Below are 20,441 nucleotides of genomic sequence, written 5' to 3'. Positions count from 1 at the left end.
CTGGTGTTGGGAAGAGCTCCTGGAGAAAGAAATGGCAACTCACTCCAGTATTCTTGCCTGGAAAACCCCATGGATGGAGGAACCTGATAGGCTATAGTCTAGGGGGTCACAAAGAGTTGGACACGACTGAGTGACTTCACTTTCACTTTCTTTATCAATGGCCAAAGAGTTAATCAGTCATGCCTGCAAAGTGAAACGTAGCTTAAAATCCCTAAATGATGGAACTCTGCAAGCTTCTAGGCTGGTGAACAGATTGATGTACTGGGAGAGTGGCATGCTTCCCACCCCCATATTTTGCCCTATGCAGCTCTTCATTTGGCTGTTCCAGGGTTGTATTCTTTATGATAAACTCATAAACATAAGTAATGTTTTCCAGAACTCTATTATTTAATAAATGCTCTTCCTAGTTAAATTAGCTAGGGTAGATTCTGTTCTTTGCAATTAGAAACCCTAACTGATGGAGGGAGGTATCCTGGGCATAATTAGGAGCTAACAATGTTATCTTTACTCCGTTGTTCACTTTAAGTACATCACAGTTGCAATTAACACCGGCCTGGTTAACAGCCATATAGAGTATTACGTGGTATAAAATATATACATATAGATTTAGTCTTTCCCACCCCTGCTGGTTCAGTCAGTAATGAATCCATCTGCTACACAGGAGACTCAGGTTCAATCCCTGGGTCAGGAAGATACTCTGGAGAAGGAAATGGCAACCCACTCCAGTATTCTTGCCTGGGAAATCCCATGAACAGAGGAGCTTAGCAGGCTACAGTCCATGGGATCACAAAGAGTGGGACACAAACCACCAATCCTAATACAGAGTTCCTAAAAACCTTAGAATTTCTTCAGCAACTGAAGTGCCTTTTGTCATTCACAAGAGGCCCCCCAGGACCACACCTGAATTTATGCTAACAATGTGGCTGAGTATAAGTCTCCTTAGATCCACAGCAGCTGGTCACCAGAAAGACCAAACATTGAACAGAACAGTTCCCATATCTCACCCTATGCATCTCCTCCTTGTGACTGTTCCTGTGTTGTATTTTATTTTATTTTTTTTCTGGCCATGCTGCACAGCATGTGGTATCTTAGTTCCCTGACCAGTGATCAAACCCACGCTCCTTGCTTGTATTAGAAGCTCAGAGTCCTAACCACTGGACCATCAGGGAAGTCCCTGAGTTGTATCCTTTATGAAGTGAAGTGAAAGTCGCTCAGTTGTGTTCAACTCTTTGTGACTCCATGGACTTATACAGTCCATGGAATTCTCCAGGCCAGAATACTGGAACTGGTAGTCTTTCCCTTTCTCCAGGGGATCTTCCCAACCCAGGGATCGAACCCAGGTCTCCTGCATTGCAGGCGGATTCTTTACCAGCTGAGCCACAAGGGAAGCCCAAGAATCCTCGAGTAGGTAGCTTATCCCTTCTCCAGTGGATCTTCCCAACCCAGGAACCGAACTGGGATCTCCTGCATTGCAGGTGGATTCTTTAACAACTGAGCTTTGAGGGTGTATATTTTATAATAAACCTTAAAATGTAAAGGTTTCTGTGAGTAGTTCTAATGAGTTACAAATCTGAGGAGGGGATTATGGGAACCCCTAAATTTGTAGCTGGCTGAGCAGAACTGTGAGTAGTCAAGGTACCTCATTTGTGGATGGTGTCTGATATAGAGGCAGTCTTGTGAAACAGAGCTCTTAACTTGTGGGGTCTGTGCTAACTACAGACACTAAATGGCAGAATTGAATTAAATTTTTGGAAATACAGTTGGTGTTGAAAAATTGGAGGACTGTTTGTGTCAGAAAACCCACACAGTATACTATCTAGTTTGACTTTAAGTTTTCTATGAAGGAGAAACATATTAAAGGTAACAATAATGCTAATAAAATGACAAAACTGACATAAACTCATAAACTTTCCATTAACCAAGAAAGAGTGTTTAATTAACCAACCAAGACAGACTAATTAGATATTATAAGCAGTCATCCAACAAATAAGAAAGTAATCTGCTTTTTAAAATATTTTTATGCTATTGAAATAAAGCTTGAAAATGGACATGTGAAATTATTTCCATTGTTTGGTAATTTTATTTCCCAAAACATTCACTGAATATTCATTGGAAGGACTGATATGGAAGCAGAAGCTCCAATTCTTTGGCTACCTGATGGGAAGAATCAACTCATTAGAAAAGACCCTGACTCCGGGAAAGAATGAGGGCAGGGGGAGAAGGGGACAACAGAGGATGAGATGGTTGGATGGCATCACCGACTCAATGGACATGAGTTTGAGCAAACTCCAGAAGACAGTGAGGGACAGGGAAACCTGGTGTGCTGCAGTCCATGGGGTCGCCAAGAACTGGACATGACTTAGTGACTGAACAAAAACAACAAAGTTCACCTTTAAGGCATAGTATCAATAAAAAAGACTTGGAGGCATAATTTATCACTTGTTTAGAAATTTCAATGAGTTTTGAACCTGTTTGTTAAAAATATTAAAAATGCAAAATCTCCCAATTCACAAAAAACATTGATTTCCACCAAGAGAGAAAGAAATTTACTAGCCAGATTTTAACAAAACCTGCAAAACTGGTGGACTGAAATGAAGAATGACTATCAAGATTCAGAAAGTACATACAACTGTGTATTTCCATTTGACTCTGTATCTTGGTGAGATAGCTCTATCAGCTAGGGTTATCCTCTTTTTTTTTTTTTAACATTTATTTTTATTAGTTGGAGGCTAATTACTTTACAATGTTGTAGTGGCTTTTGCCATACACTGGCATGAATCAGCCATGGATTTACATGTGTTCCCCATCCCGATCCCCCCTCCCCCCTCCCTCCCCATCCCATTCCTCTGGGTCTTCCCAGTGCACCAGCCCTGAGCACTTGTCTCTTGCATCCAACCTGGGCTGGTGGTCTGTTTCACACTTGATAATATACATGTTTCAATGCTATTCTCTCAGATCATCCCACCCTCGGCTTCTCCCACCTTAAAACCAAATACCAAAGCAGACCAAACTAGATCTTTATCACAAAGTGTTAACCAAGACTTTAACTATGTGTGTAAATATGTCATTGCTTTCATTTTATCACTCATAATATTAAATATTGTGGGTGTATGCTAAACTTACTATTTTTACTAATGGAGTGTTTGATCATGCCAAAAAATTTTAGATGTATCTAGACCAGTGTTTTCCCAAGTATGGTCTATAGACCTCTACATCAGAAGCAGAATCCCATAGTACTGTTGTGAGTACTGTTCAAGATAAGCAGCAACAAATGGATATATTCTCCATGGGTATACTCACAGGGACCGAAAGAGAACCATGGAACAATTTTATCACCATATGGATTCCCTGTAATTTAATGGTTTGTCTGTGACGAATTTCAAGACACTGGTGAAATGTTTCCAAAAATTAATTTAGATTTGCAGCATTTCAACATAGATTTCATGTTAAGTTAAAATTAGCATTAGTAAGAAACATGGACGTTATACCACCACCAACTTTATTTAAGGGTTTTTGTCTACTTAGTGAACTGGAGAAAGAAACTAGAGACAGGGAAGTCATGGATGGAAGGAAATAAATGAATGTGGCCAGAAGGAGAGCAGCAGAGATGGTCCTCTACAGGATGTTCTTGCTCCCAGTTTCTGAATCTCCTAAAAAGACTCTTTCATTTCCACTGCCTTTTATCTACCCACCTTGAATTACTGAACCAAACTTGGGTCTGCTTGCCCAAGGCACAGCAAAACCAATCAACTGACACGAAGTTTTAGTGAAGGAAAGTAAAGCATTTACCAAAAGGCGCCCAATATGGGGCCAAGCATGGAGAATGAGCAGCTAATGCTCAAAAGACGGGAACTTCCTGGTGACTTTCAGGGAAGGATTTTTAAAGACTGTGAGGAAAAGGATGTGTGATCAGCTTATGCACAATTGTCTGATTGCTGATAGTAAGGTAACAGGGTGATGTTTCCGGGACCTCAGTTGTCAACTTTCTAGTTCCAGCTGGTCTGGGTTTACTTGCTGGTGGTCAGCAGGCAGTTAACTTCTTCCATCTAATGTGAGTTTTAGCATCTGCAGAACGATCCAAGCATATGGTTCAGGATATTATCTACAGCCCTTGAGGAAGAACTAAAGGTCCTTGACTTTGTTTATGGTTTTTGCTTGCTTGACTATTTTCCTTTGTTTCTGCATTTTCGCACTTCTCTGATTAAATTTTTTTTTTTTTTTTTTAAGAAATCAAGGAAAGCTGCTGCTGCTGCTGCTAAGTCACTTCAGTCGTGTCCAACTCTGTGCGACCCCATAGAGGGCAGCCCACCAGGCTCCTCTATCCCTGGGATTCTTCAGGCAAGAACACCGGAGTGGGTTGCCATTTCCTCCTCCAGTGCATGAAAATGAAAAGGGAAAGTGAAGTCGCTCAGTTGTGTCTGACTCTTGGCAACCTCATGGACTGCAGCCTACCAGACTCCTCCATCCATGGGATTTTCCAGGCAAGAGTACTGGAGTGGGTTGCCATTGCCTTCTCCTATCAAGGAAAGCATAAGAAGCTAAATCTTTTCTACAAACAAGAGGCAGGGGATGTGGTAATTGACTCTCTGAATATCATATTACCTAGTAGCTCAGTGGTAGAGAATCCACCTGCAATGCAAGAAGACCCAGGAGATGCGGGTTTGATCTCTAGGTCAAGATCCCCTGGAGGAGGAAATGGCAACCTACTACAATACTCTTGCTGGGAAATTCCGTGGACAGAGGAGTCTGGTGGGCTATGTAGTCCATGGGCTCTCAAAGAGTGGGACATGACAGAGGGACTAAAACACGCACATTGTACTTTTGAGACAATTTGTTTATTAGCCTAATAGATCAAGATAACACATTTATCTCATCACCTATAATTTGAATTGCATCATTTTTTTGGTAAAACTTATGACCAAGAAATGAGCATTATTGATTCTGACTTACTTTCAAATCTCAGCCTTTCTAGGTAAATAAATACATAGATGTTATATGTTTGAGGTCTAGCTATACAAAAATTTTTTTAGTCAAGTAATTTTATCATGTTAATATCATCAAAAATATTTTTACTGCTAGCAAAATTTGCACTGTAAAATTTACCTGTGTGTTAATAATTATCCCTCAAAAGTACAGTAAAACAAATTAAAAGGAAAATAAACCAAAATGAACAAGAATTTCTTTCCTTTATCATGAGTTGTATTCCTGTTTGTCAAAATAAAATTCCTCTATTGCTTGTTTTTTAGAAGCCTTCGTGTACATTATAAATTTTACCTATGTGTCAACAGTTTAAGAAATGGCCAAGTTACAATGTACAGTCCCCCAACAGAAAGGCATTCTTAAAATGTATTAGGTCTGAACAAGGAGTCAGAATTCACTAAAATTAACAGCATAAAAGCTCCTAAGAAATAAAAGAATAAGCAATAAAAGAGTTTTGACAAAATTGGTTTGCTTTTCTTTACGTTTGTTTTGAACACTATAACTAATTTTGCTATCATAGCTCTTTCTCTGATTTGTTCAGAGGGTATTTTATTTTTTTTTGCCCCTTTTCCTAGAATTGTAGAGAAATTCACTCAGTGGGGTCCGACTCTTTGTGACCCCATCAACTGTAGCCCACCAGGCTCCTCTGTCCATAGAATTCTCCTGGCCAGAATACTGGAGTGTGTAGCTATTCCTTTCTCCAGGGGATATTCCCAACCCAGGGATGGAACCCAGGTCTCCCACATTGCAGGTGAATTCTTTACCATACAAGCCACCAAGGATGCCCCTTATGAACCCTTTCCTCCCCCTTATGAACCACTTATTTTAGTTCTGATCAAAGAATTCAGATATTGGAAAGACTCATGGGATTACTGAAAGAACTTTTTCAGCCCCTCTTACATGGATCATGATTGTCAAAGACAGTCAGAAGACTAGGTGTAAAGTTTTCCTCTGGTCTGTTTGCTTTCTCAATACAATAGAGAATATACTTGTAAACTTTCAGTTAATTAATGAGTTTAGATACATAGGGTCTATATAATTTCAATAATATTTGAAAGCTGGTTGCCCATTTAAATTGCTGGCAACCCCACAAAATATTAAGGAGCTCCTGAATTCACTCTTCCATACAAGACAGTCTCTTCTGCAGTCAGTATAGAGCCCTGTCAGGGAACTTCGAGCCTCTTTCCAAGCCCAGTTAAAGGCACTGTCTCCTACTTTTACTTTAGCAAGTGGATTTCTCTGTTCCCTTTATCTCTTTGTCTCCTTCATTCTCACATTTGGTGAAGAGTGGGTCTTTAGACCTGAAAAGACATTTTCCCAAAGAAGATGTACAGGTGGTCAGCAGGTGCATGAAAAGATGCTCAGTATCATTAATCATCAGGGAAATGGAAATCAAAATTCTCACATCTGTCAGAATGGCTATCATCAAAAGGACTACAAGTAACATATGTTGGTGAGGATAGAGAGAAAAGGGAACCCTAGTACACTGTGGGAATGTAAATTGCTACAGCCACTATGAAGAATAGTATGGAGGTCCCTCAAACAATTAAAAATAGAATTACTATACGATCTAGCAATTCTACTTCTGGTTATGTATCCAAAAAAAAAAAATGAGAACACTAATTTGAAATGACAAATGCACCCCAATGTTCATAGCCACATTTGCAATAGTCAAGATATGGAAGCCATCTAAGTGTAAAATCAACAGATGAATGGGTAAAGGAGATGTGGTATATAAACACAATGAATACAACTCAGCCATAAGAAAGAATGATATTGGAAATTGTATTTTTCAACAACGTGGTTAGACCTGGAGGATATTATGGTGAGTGAAATAAGTCAGACAGAGAAAGACAAATACTGTATGTTATCACTTATATGTGGAATTGAAAAACCGAACAAACAAACAAATGAATATAGCAAGACAAAACCACAGATATGGAGAACAAACCAGTGGTTATTAGTGGGGAGAGCAAAGGGGGAAGGGCAAGATAGGGGATTAAGAGTTGCAAACTACTATGTATAAAATAAGTAAGACACAAGGATGTATTGTACAGCACAGGGAATATAGGCAAAATTTTATAATAATTTTAAATGTAGTACATCTATTAAAAATATTTATTCCTGTGTTGTATATCTGAAACTAATATAATACTATACTTCAACTATAATAATAAAGAAAAGAGTAGGTCTTTAGGAACAAATCATTTATTCATTATTAGATCACTATTATTGAACATCTGCTATATGTTAGATACTCTACTAGGTTAAAGAGTAAAACAGATAAAAATCCATTCTCTGAATTTCCAAAGAAGATATAGATATTAAAAAAATAAACAATTATATAATGTGTCAGATGGTTATATGTGCTATGGAGACAATTTGGGAAATGAATTGGGAGTATAGGGGCAATGGTGGTGGTTGCTTTTTAAATAGGATGGTTAGAGAAATTGTCACCAGTAAGGTGAGTAGAAAAGTGATGAATTAAGAAATACAGTATAGGACCTCCCCTGGTGGTCCAGTTGTTAAGACTCTGTACTTCTATTGCAGGGGCCTTGGGTTCAATCCCTGGCTCAATCCTAGGGATTGGTTAGTTCTGGTTGAGAACTAATACCTGAAGATTCTGGCTGAAGAACTAATATCCCACATGCTGTGGGGTGCAGCCCCAAAAAAAGGAAATGCAATATAATTGGCCATTAGAGGTTCATTGTCACACATTTAAAGGAATACTTGACAGCATGGTTGTGCATTTTCTCTTAGTCAAAACAGCTGCAAGACGCAGGGCAGATGTAGGCTTAACAAGGATTTAATTTAAGCTTTAACAAGGGCTTAATAAAGGTTGTGATCTTGCCATGCATGAAATAAGGAGGAAGCAGTTAAGGGTGATCACAAGAAGGGATTATCATGATTGACCACAGCATCAAGTTGGATAATAAAGGAAGAGAGGACAGTAGGTGAGGGATAGTGAAAAGGTGATAGAGCATTAATGGATGTCTGATCCAGTGAAGGTGAAGGATAGCTGGATTCCCTAAGTTTCTGATTCTATTCTACGACAGAAATTGGAAGTCCCTTTATTTTTATTTTAGAGGGTAGGGCTCACCAATGTCTCTCTTCAGTTCCTTTGATCAGGAAGTGACTGAAAATGCAATCAAGCCCAAGCAACAGTCATTCAGTCGATCAGTTGATTCAAATGGGCTAGGAATTTCTGAGGCCATCCAGATTAGGTTATTATAGTAGTTTCACAGAGACATTTTTTTTGTAACTTTCTACTGTACATGATTTAGATTTTTTTGATAGAAATTCTTTGTGTCATACAGTTTCACCATTCTAGATGCAAAATCAACTTTCTTTTAGTGTTTTCCAGTGTTATTTTGCCATTTAAAAAATCTTCATACATAGGATTAATGAGGAAGAATTTTACAAATAAATTTTCTTAATCTGATTAAATTCTTAAGCTTTGTATTATACAAAATTTATGGCTTCTCTTTTCACAGATGGAGCCCCTGTCAACTGTCCACCCTCCCCAAATTATTTCTTTGTAATCTTTACTTATTTGAAATGATTATATTAAAATAATTACTTACTAAACATATGCATTCACATTCAAGTTTGAAACTTCAATGCTTTAAAGTATATATATAATATATTTAATACTATTAATAATATATTATATATTATTAATAATATATTTATAATATATTTAATACTATTTCCAAACTAAACAAATTGTTAGAGAAAATATTAAGCTTATACATTCTGGTAAATATCATACATTTTGTTGCCAAAATCATTTAAAATCTGGTATAATTTCACTTTTTAAAAAGTGAATGGATATATAAGAGCTGAAAAGTTACAAATAATATTGGTTTCTAAGGAAAGTAAATTCAAAATTTGAAGCCAACAAATTAAATAGGCAGGAAGCAAGACTAGGACTAGTCATGCTTCACCTTGAAGTTAGGAAATGTGCTATTTGATACAAAACCTTTTCATGCTTTGTTGACTAACTGGCTCTATTTCTTCAAACAATTATGGAGGAGCCTATAAGCATATACAGAAGAACTATACAAAAAAGATCTTCATGACCCAGATAACCACAATAACTCACCTAGAGCCAGAAATCCTAGAATGCGAAGTCAAGTGGGCTTTAGGAAGCATCACTACAAAGCTAGTGGAGGTGATGGAATTCCAGTTGAGCTATTTCAAATCCTAAAAGACGATGTTGTTAAAGTGCTGCACTCAATATGCCAGCAAATTTGGAAAACTCAGCAGTGGCCTCAGGACTGGAAAAGATCAGTTTTCATTCCAATCCCAAAGAAAGGCAATGCCAAAGAATGTTCAACTACCACACAATTGCACTCATCTCACATGCTAGCAAAGTAATACTCAAACTTCTCCAAGCCAGGCTTCAATAGTACGTGAACTGAGAACTTCCAGATGTTCAAGCTGGATTTAGGAAAGGCAGAGGAACCAGAGATCAAATTGCCAAAATCCGTTGGATCATTGAAAAAGCAAGAGAGTTACAGAAAAAAACGTCTATTTCTGCTTCATTGACTATGCCAAAGCCTTTGACTGTGTGGATCACAACAAACTGTGGAAAATTCTTAAAGAGGTAGGACTACTAGACCACCTTACCTGCCTCCTGAGAAACCTGTATGCAAGTCAGGAAGCAACAGTTAGAACCAGACATGGAACAATGGACTGATTCCAAATTGGGAAAGGAGTACCTCAAGGCTGTATATTGTCACCCTGCTTATTTAACTTATATGCAGAGCACATCATGTGGAATGCCAAGCTGGATGAAGCACAAGCTGGAATCAAGATTGCCAGGAGAGATATCAATAACCTCAGATATGCAGATGATACCACCCTTATGGCAGAAAGCGAAGAAAAACTTAAGAGCCTTTTGATGAAAATGAAAGAGGAGAGTGAAAAACCTGGCTTAAAAGTCAACATTCAGAAAACTAAGATCATGGCATCTGGTCCCATCACTTCATGGCAAATCGATGGGGAAACAATGGAAACAGTGACAGACTTTCTTTTCTTGGGCTCCAAAATCACTGCAGATGGTGACTGCAGCCATGAAATTAAAAGATGCTTCTTGGAAGAAAAGCTATGACCAACCTAGAAAGCATATTAAAAAGCAGAGATATTACTTTGCCAACAAAGGTCTGCCTAGTCAAAGCTATGGTTTTTTCAGTAGTCACGTATGAAGGTGAGAGTTGGACTATAAACAAAACTGAGTGCCAAAGAATTGATGCTTTTGAACTGCTGTGTTGGAGAAGACTCTTGAGATTCCCTTGGACAGCAAAGAGATCAAAGCAATCAATCCTAAAGGATATCAGTCTTGAACATTCACTGGAAGGACTGATGCTGAAGCTGAAGCTCAATACTTTGGCCACCTGATGTGAAGAACTAACTCATTGGAAAAGACCCCGATACTGGGAAAGACTGAAGGCAGGAGGAGAAGGGGACAATAGAGGATGAGATGGTTGCAAGGCATCACCGACTTCATGGTTATGAGTCTGAGCAAGCTCCCGGAGTTGGTGATGGACAGGGAAGCCTGGTGTGCAGCAGTCCATGGGGTTGTAAAGAGTCAGACACAACTGAGAGGCTGAACTGAACTGACCTGAGTAAGAACTGGCTTTTGGATTAAGCAAGCAGAGGTAACAAATATTTTTATTTATTTATTTATATGTTGGCTGCACAGAGTCTTTGTTGTGGCAAGTGCTGGCTTCTCTAGCTGTGGCACATGGGCTTTAGAACCCTCAGGCTCAGTAGTTGGGATCCCTGGGCTTAGCTGCAGTATGTGGTATCTTAATTCCCTGACTGATGGAACCCAGACCCCCTGCATAAGGAGTGTAGAGTTTTATCCACTGGGCCACCAGAGAATTGCCACAAATATTTTTATTTTTAGTGATGAATCAACTCCTATGTCTATATATATTTTTTAGCCTCCAAATTTCTATACAAAAGCATTTGTAAATTAAAATTCCTTTCACTTCGAGTTCTGGGGTTACTTATGACTCCATGGAAGACCAGAGAGATAGATTTCCTCTTGTTGAACATGATGATGGAATGAAGGATGGAAACTTTAAAAAGTCTTTTAGCTACATTCATGTGATACCTGGATTTAAACTAAAATGAATATTTCATGGAACTATGTTTGATGCTTTTCTTTAAAAATGTCAGTCTTTTTTTTTGTGACCCCTGCCAGACTCCTCAGTCCATTGAATTCTCCAGGCAAGAATACTGGAGTGGGTTGCCACTTCCTTCTTCAAAGGATTTTCTGTACCCAGCAATCAAATACAGGTTTCCTACACTGCAGGCAGATTCTTTACCGTCTGAGCCACCAGGGAAGCCTCCCAAAATGTAATTACAACTATTTCTATTTGTCATAAAATAGTCCTGTGATATCCAAGTCTTAAACTATACTTTCTTTTCAATATTTTAGAAGTTACTTTTCTCTATATGCCTATCACACGTTCCCGGCAAATCTCAGTATTGGATAAAAGCAACTATCTTCTCCATTACAGTCACCAATTTCTCAACTGCCTCAAATATGTCTTACTAACACACCTTTCCCTAGTCAGCTTTTTCTCCTGTTCTCTATAATTTTTTATTTTTTTTTTTTAAGATTTATTTACTTCTTTGGGTGGCTGCACTGGGTCTTTGGGTGTTAGTTGTGGCACAAAGAATCTTTTTATTTTTTTTAAGTTGCAGCATGCTTCTGCATTGGGAGCTCAGAGTCCTAGACACTAGACCACCAGAGAAGTCCTCCTCTATGAAGAAGTGAAAGTGTTAGTCACACAGTCATGTCCATCTCTTTGCGACCCATGTACTATAATCCACTAGTCTTCTGTCCATGAAATTCTCCAAGCAAGAATACTGGAGTAGGTAGTTGTTCCATTCTCAGGGATAGAACTGGAGAAGGCAATGGCACCCTCCTTCAGTACTCTAGCCTGGAAAATCCCAAGGATGGAGGAGTCTGGTAGGCTGCAGTCCACGGGGTCGCTAAGAGTCGGACACCACTGAACGACTTCACTTTCCCTTTTCCCTTTCATGCATTGGAGAAGGAAATGGCAACCCACTCCAGTGTTCTTGTCTGGAGAATCCCAGGGACGGGGGAGCGTGGTGGGCTGCCGTCTATGGGATCGCACAGAGATGGACACGACTGAAGTGACTTAGCAGCAGCAGCAGGGATGGAACCTGCATCTCCTACACTACAGGCAGATTCTTCACTGTCTGAGCCACCAGGGAAACCCTCCTAATTATTCTAAACCTTTTCACCTTCTAACCTCCTTCTTGCCTTCTCCCATATTCAGCCTGGATTGTATTTTGAACTGTACAATAAACTTCCTATTCAAAATCTCTACCCATATATCTTACAGGCACCCTGAATTCATCGCATTCAAAACTGCACCAATGCTCTTCCCTCCATTTCAAACTTGCTCTTCCCTCCTACAATTCCCTTCCCAGTAAATGGTGCATTCCTTAAGCCAGAAGCCCCAAATCATCTTTATATCCAATCTAACACCAAATCCTGTGAAATATACTCCCAAATTATTTCATTCTCCGTATTTTTCATTTTGCAACCATTTTAAGTTTTTAAAAAAATAAAAACTCAAATCTAATTTTGTCACTCTCCCTCTCCCTACCCACCCCTACCCTTAATTCAAATCAGATTTTGTCACAGTTCTTAAAACTCAGCAGGATCAAGGGCTAATGGACTCAAAGATAATACACTTTAGAGCCTTTTGATAATTTGCACTCATTGTGCTTACTGTATAGTGGGGAAAATAAGAGATGAAATACACACGTGGCTATATAAGTACAATCTAGTAATAAGTGCTATATAATTAAGTTGTAATGAGAGCGCCTTAAACCGGAAGATATAATCTAGTGGAGTCCTCCTTGAGGAAGTAACTTTAGGTTGACACCTAAGTGTGGGATGGAAGGCAAAGAGAGAAGAGTTCATTACAGAAGCAGAGAGACAGACAGAGGAAACAAGGCACTTACCAAAAGGTAAGTGGCTGGAGATGGGAGCACTGCAGGAGGGGTGGTTGGAGCTGAACATGGATAAATCACATAAGACTTTGTAGTTCATCCTAAAAGTTTTGATCTCTATCTTTAAATAATGGGAAATAATTGAATGGTTTTAAGAGTGTTAACATGATGAGGTTTAGCCTTTTTAAAAAAGATCACTCAGGTTTCTCTGTGGAGTATGCGCTTATTCCTTCCACAGGTTCTCAGGAGAAGGAGAGCCAAAAACATGAGAGTGAGCAAGATTTGCACTAAGTCATTCCTGGATTTCTTTTCCTTTGACCAACTCTCTTAGCTCTATCATGGTGATGGTCACACCAGAGGTCTATACCTGGGTTACACCCTAAGTCTTACTTTTTTGCTGCATGATGAGATTTTATACAATAAAAACAAGTATTCAATCTAAATAAAGTAAATGCTGTGGTATTAACTCTTCCATACAATTCTTGGTCATTGGGTTACTTGGAAACAAAGACTAAACAAACAAACAAGCCAAAAAAAAAAAAAAGACTCTCTTTGAGTAAGATGCTTTCTAATGTAAAAATGCCTGCAACTCACTATTTATGTTGACCTCTAGTAGTTGTGACTTTCTTGTGAACCCTTGGTCCTGATGACCTTTACTCCCACATAAAAGAGACCGAATCAAGCCATACCAAGTTGTTAATGACCCTCAGATTAACGCTTCAGGAAACTGGAGGTTGACTGGGTTTTGATGGGTTTATCAAGCAGTTCTCAGCTGTTTTTCTCCTCCCCTCCCTCAACCACTCTTCCATCTAGGAATGAATATTAAGGAATTTAGAAACATTGTTTGCAATTGGATCCAAAGGCAACTACTGTGTTGAATACATTTTTCGAGTTCACTTCCACGAATAATAAGGAGGTACTGGCCAAGACTCTCAAAATCCAAACTGTCCCCTTACCCAGCTGTTGTGAAATAGATCATTAAGTGCCATTTTAAACCCAAAGAGCTCGTGTTGGCTCCAATCTCAGCTTTTACCAAATGCTAAGCACTCACTACTTTCAAGAGAATGGAGTTTTGGGGAGGGTGGGAGGAAAGTATGAAAAACAATGAAAACATCACAAGGCAAAACTCATGAATCCTCATGACAACATGGAAGCTAATCCTTTGATTTGTTTTGACGGTACACGCCTTGAGGGCGGCGCTCCTATTCCTATATCCTTCGCTCTCTGTACCCGGCCTGGCTCTCAGGAGGAAGCAAGCAGTCAGCAAACGTGCACTTGGTGCACGAAACACCCAGGCAGCAGCCTAGGACCTCGGAGCGCAGACCTCAGGCACCCTTCCAGCCGTCAGGAGCCAGGCTGGGTCACGTGACGCGCTCCAGCCAATGCGCCCGCCGCCCGCGGACCGTCGCGGATAAAGGCGCCTGTCGCTGCCCGCTAGCGGCCGCCATTGGGGTGAGAGCTGGCGGCGACGGACTGTGGAGAACTGCTTCCCTGCACCGCTTCATCTTGTGTAAGCTGAAAGGAGCAATCCGAGAGGTCCTTTCCACAAGGGGTAAGGGAACCCCAGCGGGAAGCACTGCTCTGGAATCCAGGCCCTCACTGTCACCCTGGGTAGGGAGTAACCGCCTTTTTCCTTTGGCCCTCTCTTCCCCTCCCCCATCAACATTGTGCAACAGAAAAGGCAGTTAGAGAGGCCATCCCGGTGTGTGGCTGAAGCCCGGGTGAGCTGCCGGTTGCTTTCCTTTGGTCTTACCAGCGGCAAGCTCCTTGCCCCAGTGGGCCCTCTAAAAAAAAAAAAAAAAAATTGTTTTTTTTTTTCTTTTCTCTTAAACCCTTAGTTGTTTTTTTTTTTTCCCCTAAGGAAGGAGTGGGAAAAGGAAGGTTGGGCGAGGGGGGTTGGGAGTCTAGTTGTGCAACCGCCTCCCATTTTGAAAAACACTCATGTTCTTTGTAGTTCTCGTAGGTCTTGGATTGGTGGATCGCTGCTTGTAACTAGTTTCGTGAATGCAGGAGAGAGCAAGGAGCTTTAGATGTAGCTGACGTTTTAGTTCTGTTTATTCTGGGCGTCATCATTTGGGACAGGAGATTTCTCGTCCTTGATTCATTAATCCATTCAGCTTAACGTTATTAAGTAAGCCCTTGGAACATATTAAAGCCTCTGTTGGGTGTTGCGGAATCTGGAGATGGGCCTGGCCTCAAGGCCCTGGCTTGTGTTAATAATTAAAATAAGGTATGTACAGGGTGCTTTGGGACCTGTGGGAAGCGCCCGTAGGGTTGGAAGGCCGCCTGGGAGGCTTCTGGGTAGGGGATTACTGATCTGGGTCTTGAGACCAATAGAAGTTAGTCTGAAGACTGAGGGGAGCTCTGATGAGGAGGAGAAATTTTCCAGAGGCTTGGACATGGTGTGAGTACAGAGGAGGGTGGGACAGTGGAGAAGGGCACATTTTTTGATGTGACTGGCACCGTATTGGGAGAGTAGCAAGAGATGAGTCTAGTGAGGTAGGCAAGGGGCTATAAGAGGATTTGTCTGTGTATTATGAAAGGCTATGGGTTGAACAGTATGATGTTAAGTTGATGAACAAAAAAATCAAAATATCCCCATTGCATTAATTTAGGTGGGAGATTATAAGTGATTGAATGAAGGAAGTGGTTTGGAGATAGAAAATAGGAACACTTAAATATTTTCTGAATATGTAAACTTATATTCAAATAAATTGTTTAGAGGTATTTGATACCTTGAAGAGCCTGAGAACTCCAAAAAGGGAGTAAACAGGACCTGGGGGATATTAATGGGTTAAAGAAAATGAGATTATAATTCCTTTGAAATTCTAATCTGACCCACCTATTTGTTCCCTTAGCACCCTCTTCTTATCTCCATCACAGCAATAATTATATGTATCCTGTTGTAATTGCCTGTTTATAAATCTTTGTGAAGAGATTACTGTATCCCCATTTCCTAGCTCAGTCCACCATTGTAGGTGTTTTGTAAATATTTAATGAGTGAACAAATAGAATCTGGGGAAAGTGGTATCCTGGAAACCAGAAAAGAGTTTCAAGAGAATCACAATAGACTGGTGACAGATATAGCTGAGAGGTCAAGTTAAGGTATAAGGTTCAAAAAGTATCCATTGGATTAAACAAGTGAATATGGTAAGTATTAACTTCAGTGTAAGGGCAGTTTTAGAGGAATGGCAGGAAAAAGTCATGTTTGAGGTGGGGAGTAAAAACATCATTTTTCGAGGTGCTCTAATGTGAGATACAGAAGAGAAGATAGAGACCCCAGGGACAGAATAGGATCAAGAGAGGAATTTTTTAAATTTGAGAAAGTTTATCTGGCCGGTAAGCTAGTATAGAAATACTTAAGATGTAGGCCAAAGAGAGCAAGTATTATTCTAGAGTATCTGGGAAAAGAGTTCAGACAAGAAAATTGAGGGACCAGCAGATGAGAAGATTGAACTGTTGTGAAGAATATACATCATCTACAAATCACCTGTTTGACCTTATTAAATGAAGCCTGAAGAAACCATTTTCTCCCTTGAACTAGAGATGTCTAGTTTGAAAGTCAGTATTTGAGCTCATCACAAGGGCAGATTACTTTTGACCTGAGTCCTAGAGGCATCAGGTATTCAAAATCCACACTCTGCGCCCCCCCCCCCAACCCATTACCATCACTTTTATTCAGGATATACAGGAGATAAGAGTGTTTGAAAAAAACTAAGAATTAAGCGACCTTTCACAAACCTAATAAAGACAGAAAGCCCAAATACAAAAAAAGAATGCTTTGAGGGATGTAACACCAGAGGGATATAACACCAGAGGTGTATAAGCAAAAATAACTTAAAATAAGGAAGGAAAGATAGCTTAAATTTAAGGTATACAGCGTAATGATTTGCTTTACATACATCATGAACTCATTATCACAATACATTTAGTAAATCCATAATCTCATATATGTACAAAATTAAAGCAATAGAAAAAAAATATTTATTCTCATGATGAGAACTCTTAACAGAATCCAAGTTCTTTATGCTGTACTGCTTTCTTGCATGTGTGAGATCTATGAACTCAACCAGAAGTGTCACCATTACAACAAAATAACCTATTCTCTGACATTTATCAAAATAGAAAATATTTTTAAACAATCTTTATTCAAAACGTCAAAAAATTTCAACTCTGTTTTAAATTGAGAAGTAAGTGTGAAAAAACAGTTTCTAAAAGGAAACACAAGAAGTTGCTAAGAGTTTGAGGAGGGGTATCTGGTTAACTGGAGGACAAAAATGGGAAACTTTGTTGTGTACTGTTCAAACCATGTGGATGTTAAAATTCAAATAAACAATTTTTATGAAATCCATAAATGGTATATTGTCAACACTCAATCTATTTAAGTGACAAATTACTTCTGACACCTTACTGATTGTGACCTACCATTATGTCAATAATGGGAAATCTTTGGAGGCTATGTTGCTAGACCATTATACTGGCATTTTGTGTTTACTCTTGGTTATTAAGAGTAAAAGCTAGAAAGAATAAAAGTCTTCGGAGAATGTAAAATAAAACTGACAGCTATCTGACAGAAATTTGCCAGTTATCTTTTAAAGCCACATGAGCTTTTAAAAAGTTTTTAAATAAGGAACAAGATAGGGATTGGTTTCCCCAGTGGCTCAGCTGGTAAAGAACTGCCTGCTAGTGCAGGACATGCAAGTGCTATCCCTGGGTCAGGAAGATCCCCTGGAGAAGAAAATGGCATCCCACTCCAGTATTCTTGCCTGGGAAATCCCATGGACAGAAGAGCCTGGTGGACTACAGTCCATGGGGTCACAAAGAGTACAAGCACACACACAGGGAACTCCCTGGTGGTCCACTGGTTAGGACTGTCACTGCTGAGGGCTCAGGTTCATCCCTCGTAGAGGCTGAACTAAGACCTCACAAGCCTTGTGGTGTGGCTGGGGAAAAAAACAGGACTGACATAACTTTGAATACTAAGACTAGGATAATTATAAAGCAGTTTTATAAAGGAGTTAATACCTAGTCCTCTATTGCTGGATAGTTTCACCTCACACTAGAAACCAGGACCTCCAGCCAAATAATGCAGAGCACTTCTGAGATAATTATCAGATTACCAAATATTTGCTCTTTTTTTGCCCAGTGATGATTATCAGAGCTTTTGTCCATCTGCAGCATTAAGTCACAATGTACTTTATTATTAAAGATTGCTGACATAGAAAAATGGATAAAATAGTACAAAGGACCCCTGTATAACACCAACAGTTGTCAACATTTTGCTGTTTGCTTGTCTATATAGGTTTTCCCCCCAAATCTTTAAACATTTCACAAATGTGGGTATTCACACTGAAGTTTTTATTTATTTTTTAATTGAAGGATAATTGCTTTACAAAATTTTGTTGATTTCTGCCAAACATCAGCATGAATCAGCCATAGGTATGCATAGGAGAAGGAAATGGCAACCCACTCCAGTGTTCTTGCCTGGAGAATCCCAGGGAAGGGGTCGCAGAGTCGGACACGGCTGAAGTGACTTAGCAGTAGCAGCATGCATATGTCCCCTCCCTCTTGAACCTCCCTCCCCAACCCACTCCTCTAGGGTTGTCACAGAGCCCCTCTTTGAGTTCCCTGGGCCACACAGCAAATTCCCATTGGCTGTCTATTTTAGATAAGGTAATGTAAGTTTCCATGTTACTCTCGGTACATCTCATCCTCTCCTCTCCCCTGCTCCCAACCCGTGTCCCTAAGTCTGTTCTCTATGTCTGTCTCCACTGCTGCCCTGCAAATTTCATCAGTATCACCTTTCTAGATTCCATATATATGCATTAGTATATGATATTTTTCTTTCTCTTTCTGACTTACTTCACTCTGTATAATAGACTGTAGGTTTATCTACCTGTTTAGAACTGACTCAAATGCATTTCTTTTTATGGCTGAGTAATATTCCATTGCATATATGTACCATAGCTTCTTTATCCATTCATCTGTCAATGGACATCTAGGTTGCTTCCATGTTGTAGCTATAGTACATAGTGCTGCAATGAACATTGAAGTACATGTGTCTTTTTCAATTTTGGTTTCCTCAGGGTGTGTGCCTAGTAGTGGGATTGCTGCGTCATTTGGTGGCTTTATTCCTAGTTTTTTAAGGAACCTCCATACTGTCTTCCATAGTGGTTGTATCAGTTTACATTCCCACCAACAATGCAAGAGGTTTCCCTTTTCTCTACACCCTCTCCAGCATTTATTATTTATTGTTGTAGACTTTTTGGTGATGGCCATTCTGACTGGTGTGAGGTGACGTCTCATTGTAGTTTTGACTTGCAGTTCTCTAATAATAAGCAATGTTGAGCATCTTTTCATGTGTTTGTTAGCCATCTATATGTCGTCTTTGGAGAAATGTCTGTTTAGGTCTTTTCCCCACTTTTTTGATTGTTTTTCTGGTATTGTATGAGTTGCTTGTATTTTTTGGGAAATTAATCCTTTGTCAGTTGTTTCATTTGTTATTATTGTCTCCCATTATGAAGGATGTCTTTTTACCTCCTTTATAGTTTCCTTTGCTGTGCAAAAGCTTTTAAGTTTAGGTTCCACTTGTTTATTTTTGTTTTTATTTCCATTACTATAGGAGTGAGTCACAGAGGATCTTGCTTTGATTTATGTCATCGAGTGTTCTGCTTGTGTTTTCCTCTAAGAGTTTTATAGTTTCTGGTCTTAAATTTAGGTCTTTAATCCATTTTGAGTTTATCTTTGTGTATGGTGTTAGGAAGTGCTCTAATTTGAGTCTTTTACACATAGCTGTCCAGTTTTCCCAGCACCACTTATTGAAGAGGCTCTCTTTGCCCCGTTGTATATTCTTGCCTTCTTTATCAAAGATAAGGTTCCCATAGGTGTGTGGCTTTATTTCTGGACTTTCTATCTTGTTCTATTGGTCTATATTTCTGTTTTTGTGTCAGTACCATACTGTCTTGATGGCTGTAACTTTGTAGTATAGTCTGAAGTCAAGAATGTTGATTCCTTCAGCTCCACTCTTTCTCAGGACTGGTTTGGTTATTCAGGGTCTTTTGTGTTTCCATATGACTTGTGAAACTTTTTGTCTAGTTCTGTGAAAAATGCCATTGGTAATTTGATAGGGATCAAGTTGAATCTGTAGATTGCATTTGGTAGTTCAGTCATTTTCACATTATTTATTCTTCCAACCCAGGAACATGGAATATCCCCATCTGTTATTGTTGTCTCTGATTTCTTTCATCAGTGTCTTAATAATTTTCTGTATACAGTTCTTTTGTATCCTTAGGTAGGTTTATTCCTGGATATTTTATACTTTTTGTTGCAGTGGTCACACTAAAATTTTTGAGCATGTATTTAAAGTAAACTTTTTTTCCTTACATAATTGTCCTACTGTTCTCACACCTATTGAACCAATTCCCTCATTGTCTCCAAAAATGTCTTTTTTTTTTTTT

This window comes from Muntiacus reevesi, chromosome 1 (assembly GCF_963930625.1).
Source record: "Muntiacus reevesi chromosome 1, mMunRee1.1, whole genome shotgun sequence".
NCBI lineage: Eukaryota > Metazoa > Chordata > Mammalia > Artiodactyla > Cervidae > Muntiacus > Muntiacus reevesi.
This window is presented reverse-complemented; position numbering follows the sequence as displayed.